The following is a 9148-nucleotide window of genomic DNA, read 5'->3' on the forward strand; positions in this document are numbered from 1 at the left end:
ATTCACACATGATACAGTTCAATGTCAACTTATATTGTGTATACAAGTTAATTAAAATGAAATTGATTTGGTATATATGGAAATTAATTTATAACACCTAGGTCAACCAAGATACTACTATTTGGGTGATCAAATAAGTGGATTATCGAAAAGAAAAAAAAATCAGAGGTACGTTAAAGAGAGAAGCTCCTCATTCGTGTTATTCTAATCTTCAACTTACGGTGAATTTTGGCCGTGAATTAATTACCAAAATATCACTATATATGGAGCGTGCACAAAATATGTAATTTGAGAATGGGGACAAGATTTTATGATTGAAGAGGCCGAAACCTAAACATATCAATAGAATTTCACATTCATTTTAAAACTATTTAGTTCTCACCAATATTCATAAATATTTTTTAAATAATCTCCATAGTATCTAAAAATTATTTTTAGAATTAAAATACTATTTTCATATGAAATTGCAATTATATGAAAATTTCTTGGCAATTTCATACTACATTTTTCAATTTTGAATTTAAAAATTAAATTTTAGATATTATTAAAATATTTAGAAAATATTATCAAATATTAGTGAAAATAAAATAGTTTTGAAATGAATGTCAAAACACTTAACAACGCATTTCAGCCTCACCAACCATAGAATTCAATCTACACCCTTGATTTCAAACATGTATGCCATGGAGGCCTAACAATGGAGGAGAGCTAGCTTGAAACACATCTAACAAGTAGCAATAGGTGGTATATTTATCCATATATGAAAATTGTATACACAAAAAATTGTAACAATGAGCTAAAAGCCTAAAACAAAGACCACGCCCAAAAAAAAAAAAACAATTAAACAAAACCTTGAGAAGAAAAAGCCATAATTTGATCTTTTTGGTGCAGATGAGATGGGAATTGCATTGCATTTTATAGTGAGGACTGAGGAGCATAGCAATTAGTTAGGGCACAAAAAACAAAAGGACAGATCAAGGAACTTTTGATCTTTTTAGTGCACCAACTTTTCATGAATGCATTGTAGGCTTGACTATATGACCATGATCATAACCATAACCATAACCAACTTTTTTTCAGAGATGCTATGAATTTTCTGCTATGTACAAGATCGAATTGATATTGGAAAATTTGGAAACTAGTGGGGAATTGGCCGGCCTAGTCCCTACCACCATGTGCCTGTGCTCCATCTCAACAACAATATTTCAAAGATGAAAAAAGGCCATACATAGCCCAACTGAATTCCAACCCAACCCCGGCCTATAATTGCCTTTAAGACATAATAAAGGTAAAATAAAGAAGATAGATAAAGACTTATGGACGACCATAGAATTTAGCTGGCACTAGACAGTGATCGGTGTAATGTTCATTTCATGTTGGTTCTAGTATACATTGCCATCTTATAATCTGAATCTCGTTGATTTTTTAAATTTATAATCAATGATCATCTTTACAAAAATTCAATTGAATCAGAAATTTGTTTAATAAATTAATAAGCTAATTGTGCTCAAATAAATAGACGAATACAAATTTTTTTATAAAGATTAAAATGATTGTGATGATAATCAAATGACTACATAATTTCTGATTTGAATGATTTTTTGCAAAGATGATAATTGAATGGAGACTTAAAAAAAAATGGTTTGGATTATGAGATCCCGTTATGTAATGGACCTAGAAGGGTGGTTAGACTTGTATTATTTTACTAATCAATTAACTTTAGAGCGTTTTTGTATATATATACAGGGGCCTTCCAATGAGGGATACCTTATTTAACACTAAATGAGGGATCCCCCTTGTGGGGCCCACATGAGTTATTTTGTGTTAATTCGAACTGTTCATTTTTTACATCGTCATTGATAGATTATCTTTGCAAAAAATCAGTTAAATTAGAAATTATTTGTCTATCTAAATTTGATCAAACAAATGGACGGTTTCATCGAAAATATGTGGTTCATCTATTTATTTGATCAAAGGTAGATAGATAAATGATTTTCGATTTAGCTAATTTTTTGCAAAGATGCATGATCTATCAATAGAGATATAAAAAATAAATGGCTCAGATCAACACAAAACGACTCTTATAGGCTCCAGAAGGGGATCCCTCATTGGAAGGTCCTTGTATATATATATATAATTTTTCTCTAAGACGGATGTGTCCGTATTTTTTTCTTGCCAATAACCATCGCAGAGTGCTTGGCAAATTCAAGTGTCGAGAAAAACCAGTGCCAAGCGCTTGAGGAAGAAGCAAAATGTACAGCCTAACACTCGGCGCCTAGCGTCCATAGAAAAAAAAAAAAAATTGCGGACACAAATCTAAATTCCTACCCTGATTTTTTTACCATAAACCAATAGTGTGTCATTTAGCTAATACATCAACTTTAAAAAAGAATGTGCATAATACTGATATAATGAAGGCAGAAGGCTTGTTGCTTACTTGGAATAAGGGAATAAAGAAAGTTAAAAATAGAGATGGATTCGATCGACGACTGTCATTGCTCTAGTTAGACGATCTAATTTCATGCCAGTTGTCACCCTTCAATTATAAGCCCTTCTAATGGCATGTCAGGAATTTCTCACTAAAAGTTGGTGTTGCAAATTGGGTCATATCCACTGCGAGTGCAACTATATATGCTGTTGATGGTTGGCTACTTTTAGCCTTTCCTTGTGTTTAGGTTTGGCCAGTATGGATAATCCTCCCTTATGTTGTGAGATTTTGATCTTTGATAATGTTAATGGGGTTGCTAGACCCATACTTAAATTATTGAATTATTAAAAAAGATAGCAGAAGATATGCATTAAAGTTGACAACCATGCATATATGGTAATGGTATCTCTCCAATTTGCGAAGGGAGCCCTAGCCCTAGCCCCACATACCACAACCATAGGCTGCAGGCTTTAGGGTTTGGCAGCTCCCTAGATTCCTCTCCCTGGCCTGGGCCACCTCTTCATTACTTATTAGCTAGCGCTAATTATGGTGCCAATTGCTAAAGCCCTACTTACAAGTTACAAGTCACACAAGTCATGACTACTTCACTAGTAGTTTTAAATAATCATTATTCATTAAGCACCAAGCCAGCAACAATGAGTAAGTCACTTATATATCACCTACCAATGCTTCCCCACCACAACTAAAAGTATACAAATTAACATTTAATCAATCTTAAACTTTAAACCAAATTAAAGCATTTATATATGCATCTATCTAAACATGCCACTTCTTATATATAGCCTTTATATATCTAATACAGCCATCATTTCACTAACATATATATGTACCTTATCCTCCATGCCTTACACTCCACTAAAACATAATCAATGATAATATATTGGATGCTCGAGTTTATTTATACCAAATTAATTAAACATTATATATACTCGATCTTCTCAAAAGCAAAATTAACCATTATACTACTTAATAGATTTACAAAATTAAGTTTACAAATAGCTTAATTATATGGCATATCATGCATGCAATTTTGCTAACTTATATGACATACCATGCTACTGATCGATGCATTCTCACATTATAAATCCATTCTATATGCATTCATTTAGCATACATAAACACATTCTATGGTTAATTTGGTTTAAAACATAAATTGTTAATGTTAAATGTTAATTAGCTTTTGAAATAAAATTCCAATTGGTATGGAGAAGTGTTAATGATCATTCTTTCTATCTGGCATGTGGAGGATATATATCAAGGAATTCTAGCGTGGCTTTTTTTGGGAATATTGCTTGTTGCCAATTCGGTAGAAGAGAGAGAAATAAAGTTGCATATATATAATTTAACTAGACATATATGCTCTTACTATTTATGGTTGGATGATAGATCTTTCTGGCTTTCAGAAGCTGTGTATATATATATGCTGATTTATCTGATTAAGAAAATTTCCCCATTCAATTATAAAACTCTTTGGACGTCTAATATTACTTTTAATTATCATTGTATTTAGAGATAGTGGATTTTCACAGAATTTTATATATTCAGTACTATAAATTTATTCCAACTTCTTTTTCTGACCTATATATGTGGCACATTTATGTACACCATTGAAAAACAACAGGTATTGGTAGAACTGAATATTATGAAAATGACATGTAATTAAGCTAGAAATAAAAAATTAGGAGAAATAGTACGTTTTATAATAAGCAAAATTCTATGCATATATTATACTGTACGTGATAGCATTGCTAGCTCTTCCTCTTATATATTATACTGTGATCCAGATGTAGATCATTACTACCCATATAAATTATACAATGATATGATGGTTTCACTGGTTTGATATATAGTAACTCACTAAGCTTCGTTTGCTTTTGTCCAGTTTGAACTGGAATGATGCTACAGTAGTACAGTTACTTAAATCAATTTTTGTTTGGCCGGGGTCACTTAACCAAATTAATTAAGTTGTTTGAATTAAAAAAGAAAACACCAATACGATAATAGGATGTATGCATGCAATTAATAGAATCCCAAGTGATAATAGGATGCAGATTGAGGTTGTTGTCTCCAACTAATTAAATTCTAATGACTAGCTAGTTCAGCCAAACTACTAATACACCACCACAACTAAAATTGAAAGAGCTAGCTAGCTTATTGTGTATACGTGCCCTGTGCTGCTTTGCATTGTGGAGCCTGCAAATTAAAGTACGTTAAAAAGGAACTCAACAACCCCACATGAAGGGTCCCTTTCAGTTTTTCATATTCATGTATATCGTTTACATTTTGAATTCCAATATTAAGAGAAATTTTTTTTTTTTTTGATAAATTTTAAATCCTTAGAGTTAGTTTAAGACAAAAAATTGTAGAACAAAGTTCGAATAAGATATATTCATTCTTCATATCGTTAATTATCATGCCGTTGCAGAAATTAATTATTTAATACTGCTCATGATTAACATACTGTGCATGTCCATCATGCCATCAACTTCAAGCAGCGTGCACTATTCTTTGATTTTTTTTTTTTCCTATAACATTATCCTAATTTTGATTAGAAAAAAATTTACAAACATGACACATACTTTCAGGACATTAATTTTGATTCGTGTTAATGAAGAACACATATTTTTATTTTGTGTCAATTAAGGATCCTGTTTTATCTCAACTTTGGCTCGACATTGGAGCCATCAAAACTCTACCAAATTTAGCAAACTTATACTTGGTTTAAAGCTATGCATCTCCTCTTTACAACCATATAAAGATCACTTAAATCGAACATCTACAACTCCAGATAATTGGTCCAAAAGTAGGGTACCCAAAACTGTCCAATCGGACCTCTGGAAAAAAATTTGGAAAATCAAACAATTTCAAGTTACCCTACTTTAGGGCTGATTATCTGGAGTTGTAGAGATCCAATTTGGGTAATCTTTATATGGTTGTAAAGAGGAGATGCATATCTTTAAACCCAGTATAATTTTTCTGAGTTTGGTGGAGTTTTGATGGGTCCAACGTCGGACCAAAGTTGAGATAAAAACTGAAAAAAACATAGTCCTTAATTAACACAAAATGAAAGAATGTGTCATTCATTAATACAAAGCAAAATTAATGTCCTGAAATGAAACAACAATCAAAGTATGTGTCATGTTTGTAAATTTTTCCTTTTTGATTAAATCCCGACGTTTTATACAATTTTGCTTTTAGATTCTCGGCAACTCCCAGTCCAGCTAGATATATCACTCTAAGAATACCACACGTACAAATTCCAAAACTAAAGAAAAAAAATCCACATTGAGTAAAAGTTTTTTATATTAATGGCACTTCAAGGAAGGGTTTATTGAGCTTTAACTAATATGAGTTTTTTAAAGTCTAAAATAAAAAATATAATGATAATTCAGTCCATTTTTTAAAAATGGTGATATTAATTCAGCCCACATTCATAAAAAAACGCATTGGGCACAGAGCCCAACGCACGCTGTGTTTTTTTTTTCTCCGTGTTTTACAGTATAGTCAATGTGCAACAATTATAAAAAAGGCATAAATATGATACTTATAGATATACATGATTTTTTCTTACATAAATATGCCAAAAGTTAATAAAATCAACATAAAACACAAAAAATCACCAAATGGAGTCACATCAACCCTTGTCATGTTCGTCATTGCAAAGTTATTGTCGAACAGTAATTATCGGCACTATATAACACCTTAATTAGCGCCCTTTTTTTTTGTGATCATTTTGCGCCCTTTTTTTTTTTTAATATTAAGTGTATTTACTTGTCATTAAGCAGACATTTTTAACGTTCAAAAAAATTAGGTGAGTTGAATTAACATTAGGGGGTATAAAATGGATTTTAAAATCATTTTTACACCGGTATATATTTACCTTAAAGGGATTCAAAACTCTTATTTGATTGCGTAGGTTAACTACAAGGGTCATGACTCATGATCTAGCTGTTTTCAATTAAATAACTGCATTCATGTCTTGATCCAACTACTGTTCAGAATATTCCTTAAACATAAATATCATTTGTCATCGCATACCCTATCCATAACATCTTCAGTTAAATTCCTGACAAATTTATCTCTTCTAATAAGTCAAATATGTAAAGAGAAGTCTCCTTTCCTTTTCCCCCCCTTTTTTTAGCAATAGAAAAGTCTCATCTTCTAATAATATCTTAAAGAATGAATTGTTTATTTCACTAAGTCACTAACACAAAAGAAGGAAATTTGTTAAGAAAATATATTTAAGTAATAAGGTTATATTATTACTCCTTTTTTTTTTGGTTAAATTTAAATTATTACTACTAAAATAACAATTTTTCTTAAAAGTAAAACATTGTGGAGGTATTTAATAGTTTGAGACATATGAGAAAGTGGCTTTGTTAGTTTAGAAAACACTCTCTAAAGTAAAGCATTTTCAATTTGAGACATCTCTAATATTATGAAGATAAGTATTACTAAATCATAAGTTAGTTTGTATCAAATATGAATCCCAATTGTAATTGATGGGAAAGCCTAGTTAAAAAGACCATAAAATTGCCCCTACCAAGTTCACTTCCTCCTCTCCGAATAAAATAAAAAACCATAAGACTCAATTTATAAAAAGTAAAACTAAAAAGATAAAAAATGAGGCAAACCGTAGATACCAAAATTAAAAAAATTTCCCAACACTTCTAGTCATGAGAATGACAGAACGAGTGCGTCTCTCACTGTCATACTATCTCTATCTCACATGTCTCAAATTTCCATACAAAGTGTGCTCTGTCATGTGCATGGCATTTGGTCCATCCCATATTTAATAATTGATATTTTATGATTGTTAGGCTACCTAACCTTAATGTTCCCAACTATATGTACCTCGGACATATACATACATACATTCATACTTGATACTAGTCCTCACTTCCATGCGATGCGATGGTATTCTCGTAAATACCACACATACCGAGGGTTTCTTTATAAGACCATTCACCACGCCCCGCCAAAACACTTCCACTGTTCCCACAATCCCACACCTCAGAAATCGTATTCCCACGCGCAAATCTACACGCGCCATTAACAACACTCATAATGCTTAGTCTGGTACGCTTGGGTCCTCCTATTTATATTATGCTTAATTATTGATTTACCATTTTGCCATCTAAAAGTTTTTTTGTCTCAGATTATCACATGTAACTTACATCCGTGTCCCATTTTACCTTGTTCCGTCAACAATTCCGTTAAAAATGATGACCTAGCCATTAATGCTGACGTAGTGCGCTGAATGTGCGCCACGTATCACATCTTTTCTTGTATTTTTTGATTTTTTTGATTTTTCTATTTTTATAAACTTTGAAAATTAATTAAAAAATAGCTCCGAACTTAGAAAAATACACGAAAAATTCCTATTGACTTGTCTTAATTAGTACTAATTTACTATGAGGTCAAAATGCCAATATTCCATCTAAAAATTTTCAGAAAATTTGAAAAGTCTAAATTTATTTCTAGAAAATTAAAATACTCTAGACTCTTTAGAAATTCATAGGATAATCTCCCGAACTCCAAAAAATATGAGGTCTACACCGTTAGTCTTCTAAAAACTAACAATACCTTTCTCGTGAACACTAGCTACCCAAAAGACCTCTCAGTCTTAGAGGAAAATAAATTTCCCTATAAAATAAATTATAGAAAAATTCTAAAATTTCTGTAAAGTATCGAAATAATTCTCTAAAACAGGCTTTTGGTAATTTCCAAAATATTTTTGAGAATTTGTCCAAGAGTTTACGAAAATTCAAGAATTTTTTCTAGAATTTATTTAATAGAGGGAAATTTATTTTAATTTTTTAGAAATAAATTTGGACTTTATAATTTTTTTTGAAATTTTTAGAGGGAAAATTGGTAATTTAACCTGATAGTAAATTAGTGCTAGTCAAGATGAGTTTGTAGGAATTTTCCGTGTATTTTTCTAAGTTCAGAGCTATTTTTAATTAATTTTTAAATTTTTAAAAAATAAAAAAATAAAAAAATTTGAAAATAAAAGAGGGGATGTGACACATGGTGCACATCCAGCACGCCACGTCAGCATTAACTGCCAGGTCATCATTTTTAACGGAATTGTTGACGGAACAAGATAAAATGGGACACGGATGTAAGTTACAGGTGGTAATGTATGACAAAAAATCTTTTAGGTGGCAAAGTGGGAATGAGTTATAATTTTGGATGGTAAATCGATAATTAAGCCATTTAGATTATACATAATTGTATTAGATTGACATGGTGCCTTAAGTTCTGATACCAAAAGAGTGCTGCTATTTGCACACCCTCTTTTTTCTTTTTGCACACCCCTTCTGAAAAAAAAAAAAACTAAAAAAAAAAGACCACTTTGGCCCTCCCTTCACCCAAACACCCCATTCCCATCTCCCCCCCCCCTCCCCCCCCGTACACACCCCATTCCCATCCTTTTTTTTTTCTTCTTCACAGTCAACCTTGCCAACCTTGGCCACGCCTGCCATCGCTGGCCACCTCCCTGAGAGCAGAGACCACCAGCGGCTCTCTCTCTCTCTCTCTCTCTCTCTCTCTCCTTCAATCTCTCCTCTCTCCCTTTCTCTGTCTGCCTTCAAGATCGGCGACCACCTCTTCGCAACTGCCTGCGCGCAGCACCCAGCCTGCTGTCCTCCCACACGCTGCTACACCTCCGCCCGCAGCACCTCGTCTTCCACCTCG

Source organism: Dryas octopetala, chromosome 6, assembly GCF_963921425.1.
Source record: "Dryas octopetala chromosome 6, drDryOcto1.1, whole genome shotgun sequence".
NCBI lineage: Eukaryota > Viridiplantae > Streptophyta > Magnoliopsida > Rosales > Rosaceae > Dryas > Dryas octopetala.